This window comes from Somniosus microcephalus, chromosome 6 (assembly GCF_052327205.1).
Source record: "Somniosus microcephalus isolate GS21.2 chromosome 6, FLI_Smic_1.0, whole genome shotgun sequence".
Classification (NCBI taxonomy): domain Eukaryota; kingdom Metazoa; phylum Chordata; class Chondrichthyes; order Squaliformes; family Somniosidae; genus Somniosus; species Somniosus microcephalus.
In genome coordinates this window covers 199984395-199995785 of record NC_140992.1, presented here as the reverse complement: position 1 = coordinate 199995785, position 11391 = coordinate 199984395, and positions in this window count along the sequence as shown.

The following is an 11391-nucleotide window of genomic DNA, read 5'->3' as shown; positions in this document are numbered from 1 at the left end:
CGTGTACATCAAGGGTCCTTGTCGGGCACGAATTGTTCCGGATTGCCATTTATCATTCCTATAGTCCCTGGCCAACACTGGTTGTCCTATTTTGAAAATCCGAGTGGCCTTGTTATTTACGTGCTGGAATTGCTTGTTTTCGACTTCCTACGCACATTGGGTTTTAACAAATCCAACCGGGACCGCAACCTCCTGTTATAGAACATTATGGCAGGGCTTTGATTTGTCACTGCATGCGTGGCGTTTCGATATGCCATCAGGAAATTGTCCACCTTGTGTTGTAGTGGAATATGGTCTTCGCTCATGGCCTTTATCGCCTTTTTGAACGTTTGTACAAATCTCTCGGCCAACCCATTTGTAGCCGGATGATATGGGGCAGATGTATAGTGTTTCACCCCATTCTTTTTCATGAATTTCTGGAATTCTTCTGACACGAACTGTGGTCCGTTGTCTGAACATATTTGTTCCGGCAACCCATTCCTTGCAAATATGGTTCTTAGAACTGCGATCGTCTTTTCAGAAGTAGTGGTCGACATCTTAATCACTTCTGGCCATTTAGAATGTGCGTCTACTGCTATCAAAAACATGGAATCCATGAATGGACCTGCAAAGTCGATATGCACACATTGCCATGGGGTTGAAGGCCATTCCCACGGATGCAGCGGTGCAATTGGAGGTGCGTTTTGAACTTTTTGGCACCCTGAGCAGCTTTTAGTCAGATCCTCTATTTGTTTGTCGATACCTGGCCACCACACATAAGCCCTAGCAAGGCTTTTCATTTTGACTCCCCCCAGATGACCTTCATGCAATTCCTTCAGAACTCTCTCCCTTAATTTAGGAGGAATAATCACCCTTGTTCCATACATCAATGTTCCTTGACAGACGGACAGCTGTTCTCGTCTGGCTGAGAATGCTGGTAACAGTGGGTCGCCATGTGCTGGCCATCCCTTCACTGTCAAATCGTAGACCCGGGACAGTGTCGGGTCATTTCGGGTCTCTATCTCAACACTCGCAATGGTGACTGGTAAGCATTCGATGATGGTCGAGTGAAATATCTCTACAGGGTCAACTGCCGGTGCCTCTTCCACTGTAGGTAGTGGCAGGCGCGACAGCCCATCAGCATTACCATGTTGCTTTGTACCTTTGAATTCGATATCATATTGATGTGCCCCTAGGAAAAGGGACCATCTCTGAAGCCTCTGCGCCGTCATAACCGGAACACCCTTCTTAGGGTTAAAAATGGAAACCAACGGCTGGTGATCTGTCAGCAGCGTAAACTTTTGGCCTTGCAGGTAATGGTTAAATTTCTTAACTCCCCACACGAGGCTGAGAGCCTCCCTATCTATCTGAGCATAGTTGTGCTCTGCGGAGGTCAATGATCTGGATGCGAACGTGACTGGCCTTTCCAAGCCATTTGGAAACTTATGTGAGAGCACTGCCCCAATACCATATGGAGAAGCATCACAAGCTAAGCGAATAGGCAGCGTTGGGTTAAAGTGAGCCAACACTTCCTTAGAGGTGATCAGTGCCTTGCTTTTTTGAAAAGCCCGCTTACAATCATCGCTCCACTTCCATGGTATTCCCATTTGCAAAAGAATGTTCAGCGGGTGTAACACCGTGGATAAATTTGGAAGAAACTTGAGGTAATAGTTAACCAACCCAAGGAACGACCTCAATTGGGATACATTTTCCGGAGCGGGAGCTTTCACAACAGCTTCGATCTTGTCAGGTGACTTATGGAGCCCCTCCTGGTCAATGACGTGGCCGCAGTACGAGATTCGCTTTTGAAAGAACTCACATTTCTGGCGATTAACTCTGAGCCCATATTCTTTGAATCTGGTGAGCACCTGCTCCAAATTCGCGAGGTGATCCTTATCATCATCTCCTGTAATCAGAATGTCATCCAGGTAGCGTTGTGTGCCTGGAATTCCCTGCAATACCTGCTCCATGGCCCTTTGCCAAATCGCTGGAGCCGATGCCACTCCAAAAACCAGTCTATTATACCGATATAAGCCCTTATGTGTGTTCATCGTGAGATACTGGCGTGACGCTTCATCAACTTCCATCTGTAGGTATGCCTGCGCCAGGTCTATCTTGGCGAAGTGTTTCCCGCCAGACAGCGAAGCGAAGATATCTTCAATCCGCGGAAGCGGATATTGCACCGTGTGAAGAACCGGATTAACAGTGATCTTGAAATCGCCACAGATGCGAACCTTCCCAGGTTCCCCCGGCTTGTTGCTCAATGAACGCTTCATGACAGGAACAATGGGTGTGGACCATTCGCTCCAGTCCACCTTTGACAGTACTCCTGAACATTCTAGCCCTTCCAGCTCTGCTTCCACAGCAGGTCGTATCGCATAAGGTACCGGTCTGGCTTTGAAAAATTTTGGGTTTGCATGTTCTTCAACCTTGATGTTTGCCATAATTCCTTTCAGTGTTCCCAGTCCCTGTTGGAACACCTCCTTAGCATCGTCCAATATTTTGGACAGTCGTTTAGGTTTGACGTCGTCCTCTTTACAGGAATCTACAGTCAGTGCTTGTATGGAATGCCAGTCCACATTTATTCTCCGGATCCATTCCCGTCCCAGAAGTGGCGGACCTCCATCAGGTAACACATACAAGTCCATTTCCTGACTTTCTTTACCATTGTAGACCACATTTACTTTTATCTTTCTGATGGGGTATACTATTTGCCCCGTGTATGTTTTCAATACAATCTCCGTATCCCTCAGGGGAATGTGCGAGAATAACCTTTTGTAATCTTGCTTATTCATGACCGTCAATGCTGATCCAGTGTCCAATTCCATCTTCACTTGGACTCCTGCTATCCGAAGCATGACCCAGATAGTTTGGTGGTCTGCTGTGTTACCCACATTATGTATTTTTAGACAACCCAGTTCCTTACTGCTGGAGTCTGAATCCATCTTCTGTTCATCCGAACTGTTCTCTGTCACCTTGTGTACTTTTTTGTACTTCTCCTGCGGCGACTTTTTGCTGCTGGTCTTCTTTCCTGACCGGCATACTCTCGCTATGTGACCAAGTTTGCCACATTACCTGCATTCTTTATCTTTGAACCAGCACTGGTTCTGGTCATGCGTTGTCCTTCCACAACGATAGCACTTTACTGCGCCCAATGCCATTTCATTGGTGCTGAATTCCAATGGCCTTTGCTGTATCTCTGCAGCGCCTCGTGCTGCTGCCTCGTGCGATGCTGCAATGCTGAAAGCTTTGTCCAGCGTAAGATCCTTTTCCTCTAGCAGTCGCTTCTGGGTTCCTTCCCTTAGGAGCCCACACACAAACTTATCTCTCAGTGCGTCTGCTAGTCCTGTACCAAACTGACAGTACTTTGATAGCTTGCGCAGTTCGATTAAGAATTCAGCGTTGCTTTCCTCTTTAAGTTGAATTCTTTTGTAGAATTTAAATCGTTCCGCTATCAGCAGCGGCGTGGGGTTTAAATGCTCTTGCAGGATAGTAACAATATCCGCGAAACTCTTTCCTACCGGTTTATCTGGTGTTACAAGGTTCCTTAATAACCCGTACGTCTTCGCACCCATCGAGTTTAATAGGGTTAGTGCTTTCTTATCCTCCGGTACCTCATTCGTTGTACAGTAAACTTCGACGCGTTCCACATAAGTGGCCCAATCTTCCACATCGCTATCAAAAGCAGTGATGTTACCCGTTTTTGGCATCCTTGTTGAGTTTCCTTTCCTTCGGATATGATTATTATTTTATTTTATTTTTTTCAAAATGGCGGCTTCCTGCGCTTGGCGGCTTTTCCCGCGCTTGTCTTCTTCCCCCGCCGACTCAAAATGGCAATTACTGCGCTGTTGCCGTTCTTGCCTCCCAGCGGTCCTTTATTTTCCCCTACGCTGTTGCTCTTGTTCCCCACCGCTCCCGCGGTCCTTGTGGACATAAACGCTTTTCTGGCTGCTGCGCGTCTCTGCCCCGATTGCAGTCCGGCCCCTGACACCGGCTGCGGTCGTGTTCTCCACCCTTTTCGTCGTTTCCCTCCGCTTCTCTTACTGACAACTCGGCCGACTTCCCCCCGTGCCGCTCGATCGGGCTTACCCGCCGCTGTCGTCGAAGGGATGTTCACTGATGTTTGACTTCGTGGCCAGAAACCAACCCGGGTTCCCGATTGCCTCCCGTGCTATGCAGTGCCCAGCAGGATGTTGAGGGTGGATGTCCTTGATCGACGCCCGTTTCAGAGGCGAAGCTTCCTTTGATGCAACTGCCGCTAGGTAAGATCAGACTCGTCACCACTGTTGAGTCTGTGTTTCCAAATGTAGTTATGCTGAATAACTGGACACAGACTACAGAAATAATTAAATAGGTCTTTAGTAATTGAGGGTCAGGGCTGAACTGGAATACACTTTGCTCCACAGGGTTTATATACCGGTGTGGTCACCACCGGTACTACAATGTACAGGAGCCATCAAAAAGTAGTCCATCACCTTAAGGTATCCTCTTAAGGTGGTACAGGTTACATACACTACATTGGGCACCCACCCACCAGTGTAGGGAATAGGGTTGTTGGGCACCCACCCACCAGTATAGGGAAGTATGTGAAAGCCTGGCTAACCTTAATGCTCAATGGTTCTTCGGAAGCAACCCAATCGTAGTATTTCAGGCCTTAAGTGTTAGAGTCTGAAAGAAGGCATGCTAGGGCAATGCTATGATGCCACCAACCATATCTGCAGACCCTGGTGCACTTACCTGGCAGTGGTCATGTGGGACTGGCTTCACTGACTCTGGGCCAGTAGGGAGCCAAATGCAGAGCTATTCTTCTGCTGCATGGGCACCGGCAGTTAACATACACCATATGGCTGACACAGAAAGTGACAGTAATGTTTAGCTGGGGCCTCAGATCTGCCTCCATCGCCTTTCCAGTCATGTCAAAGTGTTTATCTATGGGAGCTTGAGCATCTTTTGTCCCTCCCCATGCTACCTTTTGAGTGTTTGCACCCACTTGGAGTGCAATTTTCCAGTCTCCCACAATTAGGCTCCCTCCATGCAAAAGGCCGGTGCCACACATGGAGATATTGAGCTATTGAATCGACCACGGAAAATTGTGTGCCCTACTGCTCTGGTCAGCTTGGCACTCAGTTTGTTGATATTCGGGATTGGACTTCACCAGGGCTAGAAAATCTAGACTAATATTTTCGAATGAAAATTTCCATTTTAGTCAATGTCTGTTTTAGTGCGATCTTCATAATTTAAAAGTGCACACTACTTTGATACAGTGCAGCTCTTTTAACATAATTTTTTTTATTGCCAAAGGAAATAGTTGATCTTAAGCATAACTTGTACCTGCTTGGTGCTGGTTATACTGAAAATGGTGCAAAATCTCCTGTTGGACACCATACATTATTGGTTTCATATTATCAGACTGCAGAGTATTTTCAAAGCATTCAATATTTGAAGTAAGGACAACTGTGATTGGATTTTTAAAAAATCAGTTCAATTCATGAATCAGGAATTGGTAGCTTGAGATTATGTTTAATGTATGTTCCATGTAATCATTAGCAAAAGGCAATCATTTACTTTGTCCTATGTTAACATGGAAACATAATGGCAATGAAGGCAACTGATCAGATTGGCTGGATATTGTAGTGTATGTAACCTGTACCACCTTAAGAGGATACCTTAAGGTGATGGACTACTTTTTGATGGCTCCTGTACATTGTAGTACCGGTGGTGACCACACCGGTATATAAACCCTGCAGAGCAAAGTGTATCCCAGTTCAGCCCTGACCCTCAATCACTAAAGACCTGTTTACTTACTTCTGTAGTCTGTGTCCAGTTATTCAGTACAACTGCAATTGAAACCACAGACTCAACAGTGGCGATGAGTCTGATCTTACCTTGCGGCAGTTTTGCATCAAAGGAAGCTTCGTCCTCAGGAACGGGCGTCGATAAAGGGCATCCGCCCTTAACATCCTGCATCGCACGGGAGGCCATCGAAAACCCGGGTTAGTTTGCTGACCACGAAGTCAAGCATCAGTGAGCATCCCTTCTACGACAGCGGTGGGTAAGCCCGATCGAGCGGCACGGGGGGGAAGTCGGCCGAGTTGTCAGGGGAGAAGGGGAGGGAAAACGACGAAAAGGGCGGAGAACACAACCGCAGCCGGTGTCAGGGGCCGGACTGCAATCGGGCAGAGACGCGCAGCAGCCAGAAAAGCGTTTATGGTCACAGGGACCGCGGGAGCGGCGGGGGAACAAGAGAAGCAACGCAGGGGAAAATAAAGGACCGCTGGGAGGCATGGACGGCAACAGCGCGGTAATCGCCATTTTGAGTCGGCGGGGGAAGAAGACAAGTGCGGGAAAAGCCGCCAAGCGCGGGAAAAGCCGCCATTTTGAAAAAAAAATAAAAATAATAATAATATCCAAAGGGGAAGGAGAAACTCAGCAAGGATGCCAAAAACGGGTAACATCACTGCTTTTGATAACGATGTGGAAGATTGGGCCACTTATGTGGAACGCATCGAAGTTTACTGTACAACGAATGAGGTACCGGATGATAAGAAAGCACTAACCCTATTAAACTCAATGGGTGCGAAGACGTACGGGTTATTAAGGAACCTTGTAACACCAGACAAACCGGTAGGGAAGAGTTTCGCGGATATTGTTACTATCCTGCAGGAGTATTTAAACCCCACGCCGCTGCTGATAGCGGAACGATTTAAATTCTACAAAAGAATTCAACTTAAAGAAGAAAGCAACGCTGAATTCCTAACAGAACTGCGCAAGTTATCAAAGTACTGCCAGTTTGGAACAGGACTAGCAGACGCACTGAGAGATAATTTTGTGTGTGGGCTCCTAAGGGAAGGAACCCAGAAGCGACTGCTAGAGGAAAAGGACCTTACGCTGGACAAAGCTTTCAGCATTGCAGCATCCCATGAGGCAGCAGCACGAGGCGCTGCAGAGATACAGCAAAGGCCATTGGAATTCAGCAACAAAGAAATGGCATTGGGCACAGTAAAGTGCTATCGTTGTGGAAGGACAACGCATGACCAGAACCAGTGCTGGTTCAAAGATAAAGAATGCAGGTAATGTGGCAAACTTGGTCACATAGCGAGAGTATGCCGGTCAGGAAAGAAGACCAGCAGCAAAAAGTCACCGCAGGAGAAGTACAAAAAAGTACACAAGGTGACAGAGAACAGTTCGGATGAACTGAAGACGGATTCAGACTCCAGCAGTAAGCAACTGGGTTGTCTGAAAATACATAATGTGGGTAACACAGCAGACCACCAAACTATCTGGGTCACGCTTCGGATAGCTGGAGTCCAAGTGAAGATGGATTTGGACACTGGGTCGGCATTAACGGTCATGAATAAGCAAGATTACAAAAGGTTATTCTCGCACATTCCCCTGAGGGATACAGAGATTGTATTGAAAACATACACGGGGCAAATAGTATACCCCAAAGGAAAGATAAAAGTAAATGTGGTCTACAATGGTAAAGAATTTCAGAAAATGGACTTGTATGTGTTACCTGATGGAGGTCCGCCACTACTGGGACGGGAATGGATCCGGAGAATAAATGTGGACTGGCATTCCATACAAGCACTGACTGTAGATGCCTGTAAGGAGGACGACGTCAAACCTAAACGACTATCCAAAATCTTAGACGATGCTAAGGAGGTGTTCCAACAGGGACTTGGAACACTGAAAGGAATTACGGCAACCATCAAGGTTGAAGAACATGCAAACCCAAAATTTTTCAAAGCCATGCGATACGACCTGCTGTGGAAGCAGAGCTGGAAGGGCTAGAACATTCAGGGGTACTGTCCAAGGTGGACTGGAGCGAATGGGCTACACCCATTGTTCCTGTCATGAAGCGTTCATTGAGCAACAAAGCGGGGGAACCTGGGAAGGTTCGCATCTGTGGCGATTTCAAGATCACTGTTAATCCGGTTCTTCACACGGTACAATATCCACTTCTGCGGATTGAAGATATCTTCGCTTCGCTGTCTGGTGGGAAACACTTCACTAAGATAGACCTGGCGCAGGCGTACCTACAGATGGAAGTTGATGAAGCGTCACGTCAGTATCTCACGATCAACACGCATAAGGGCTTATATCGGTATAATAGACTGGTTTTTGGAGTGGCATCGGCTCCAGCGATTTGGCAAAGGGCCATGGAGCAGGTATTGCAGGGAATTCCAGGCACACACTGCTACCTGGATGACATCCTGATTACAGGAGATAACGATAACGATCACCTAGCGAATTTGGAGCAGGTGCTCATCAGATTGAAAGAATATGGGCTCAGAGTTAATCACCAGAAATGCGAGTTCTTTCAAAAGCGAATCTCGTACTGCAGCCACGTCATTGACCGGGAGGGGCTCCATAAGTCACTGGACAAGATCGAAGCTGTTGTAAAAGCTCCTGCACCGGAAAATGTATCCCAGTTGAAGTCGTTCCTCAGGTTGGTTAACTATTACCATAAGTTTCTTCCAAATTTATCCACGGTGTTACACCCACTAAACACTCTTTTGCAAATGGGAATACCATGGAAGTGGAGCGATGATTGTAAGCGGGCTTTTCAAAAGAGCAAAGCACTGATCACCTCTAAGGAAGTGTTGGCTCACTTTAACCCAACGCTGCCTATTCGCTTAGCTTGTGATGCTTCTCCATATGGTATCGGGGCAGTGCTCTCACATAAGTTTCCAGATGGCTCGGAAAGGCCAGTCGCTTTCGCATCCAGATCATTGACCTCCGCTGAGCGCAACTATGCTCAGATAGATAGGGAGGCTCTCAGCCTCGTGTGGGGAGTTAAGAAATTTAACCATTACCTGCAAGGCCAAAAGTTTACACTGCTGACAGATCACCAGCCATTGGTTTCCATTTTCAACCCTAAGAAGAGTGTTCCAGTAATGACGGCGCAGAGGCTTCAGAGATGGTCCCTTTTCCTAGGGGCACATCAATATGATATTGAATTCAAAGGTACAAAACAACATGGTAATGCTGATGGGCTGTCGCGCCTGCCACTACCTACAGCGGAAGAGGCACCGGCAGTTGACCCTGTAGAGATATTTCACTCGACCATCATAGAATGCTTACCAGTCACCAATGCGGGTATTGAGAGAGAGACCTGAAATGACCCGACACTGTCTCGGGTCTACGACTTGACAGTGAAGGGATGGCCAGCACATGGCGAACCACTGTTACCAGCATTCTCAGCCAGACGAGAACAGCTGTCCGTATGTCAAGGAACATTGATGTATGGAACAAGGGTGATTATTCCTCCTAAATTAAGGGAGAGAGTTCTGAAGGAATTGCATGAAGGTCATCTGGGGGGAGTCCAGGGCTTATGTGTGGTGGCCAGGTATCGACAAACAAATAGAGGATCTGACTAAAAGCTGCTCAGGGTGCCAAAAAGTTCAAAACGCACCTCCAATTGCACCGTTGCATCCGTGGGAATGGCCTTCAGCCCCATGGCAATGTGTGCATATCGACTTTGCAGGTCCATTCATGGATTCCATGTTTTTGATAGCAGTAGACGCACATTCTAAATGGCCAGAAGTGATTAAGATGTCGACCACTACCTCTGAGAAGACGATCGCAGTTCTAAGAAGCATATTTGCAAGGAATGGGTTGCTGGAGCAAATATGTTGAGACAACGGACCACAGTTCATGTCAGAAGAATTCCAGAAATTCATGAAAAAGAATGGGGTGAAACACGATACATCTGCCCCATATCATCTGGCTACAAATGGGTTGGCCGAGAGATTTGTTCCAACGTTCAAAAAGGCGATAAAGGCCATGAGTGAAGACCATATTCCACTACAACACAAGGTGGACAATTTCCTGATGGCGTATCGAAACGCCACGCATTCAGTGACAAATCAAAGCCCTGCCATAATGTTCTACAACAGAAGGTTGCGGTCCCGGTTGGATTTGTTAAAACCCAATGTGCGAAGGGAAGTCGAAAACAAACAATTCCAGCATGTAAATAACAAGGCCACTCGTAGTTTCGAAATAGGACAACCAGTGTTGGCCAGGGACTATAGGGATGATAAATGGCAACCTGGAACAATTCGTGCACGACAAGGACCCTTGATGTACACGGTAGACATTGGAGAGAACGTAATACGACGTCATGCTGACCAACTTGTGGAATCGAAAACAAGGGTCGACCCCATTTCTACGGCAGAGACACCAGTTGAAGAACTTATTGAGCCTGTAGCATCTACCTCAGACTCGAACGTACCTGATGATGTTCAATCCATAGGAGATCAAGTGGATGAGTCACCCCAGCAACGAGAACCAGAGACCCCTGAAAGGCGTTATCCAGGCCGGATCAGGAGGCCTCCTCAGAGACTGAATCTTTGAACAGTTGTGTGTAAATTGTATATATGTTATCCATGTAATGTTTAATTTGGGGTGTACACTGTTAAGCTAAAAGGGGAGGAATTGTAGTGTATGTAACCTGTACCACCTTAAGAGGATACCTTAAGGTGATGGACTACTTTTTGATGGCTCCTGTACATTGTAGTACTGGTGGTGACCACACCGGTATATCAACCCTGTGGAGCAAAGTGTATCCCAGTTCAGCCCGGACCCTCAATTACAGTGCATTTCTGGCTGTGCAGCTGCCTCAGTCAGCAGGAGGAGAAGGAGCTGCCAAACCAAGAGAGTGGAGAGTGGAAAGTGGTGGTCTCCTGACTAGGAAGAGGAGGAGAATGATAGACCACCACCTCCACCTCCTCCACCATCATCAAAGCAACTGAGGTGCCTGGAGAGATAGGACAGAGGAGGAGAAGGAGAAAGGAGGCCAGCATCAACACCAACCAGGGGAGAGGCCTTTTCTATCACTGCCTCCCCAAATTGGCCTCCACTTCAGGAGAGGGAGAGAGGGGAGAGAAACCAACTTCAGCAGGAAACAACCAACTGTTTGGAAGGAGGGAAGAAACATCATTCTGAACATCTACAGGTGGGTGTTATTTGCGGCACTCTCCCAAAGACTTTGGGCTAGAAATTCAGTAGGCTTTGCGCCCAGTTTTCGCCCAAAGAGAGCTTTTGCGCCACTTGCTGAGCTTTCACCGATATTCAGCACTGCGGTAATGGCGGCGTTAGCCAGTAGCGCTGCGCTACCACCGATGACGTCATCGGTGTGCGCAGTGCCCCGCTACCACCCCGCTACCGGCCCGACCGCCATATTGAGTTGCGGCCGCCTCTTCCGCAGCGGCCGCAAACAGCGATCAGAAAACGGGGCCGTACTGTAGTGTTAGTGGGGCGAGTTAAGGCGGATGTGCGGCCAGCCGCTTTTTCGGCGGCTGCCTGCCCGCACCTCCTTCCCCGGCATCCTCCACCGCCCCCCCGTGGCATTGCCGGCTGTTTTCCGGGAGCCCGACACTTCTCCGTGGTGCCGGGCTCATTTGCCGG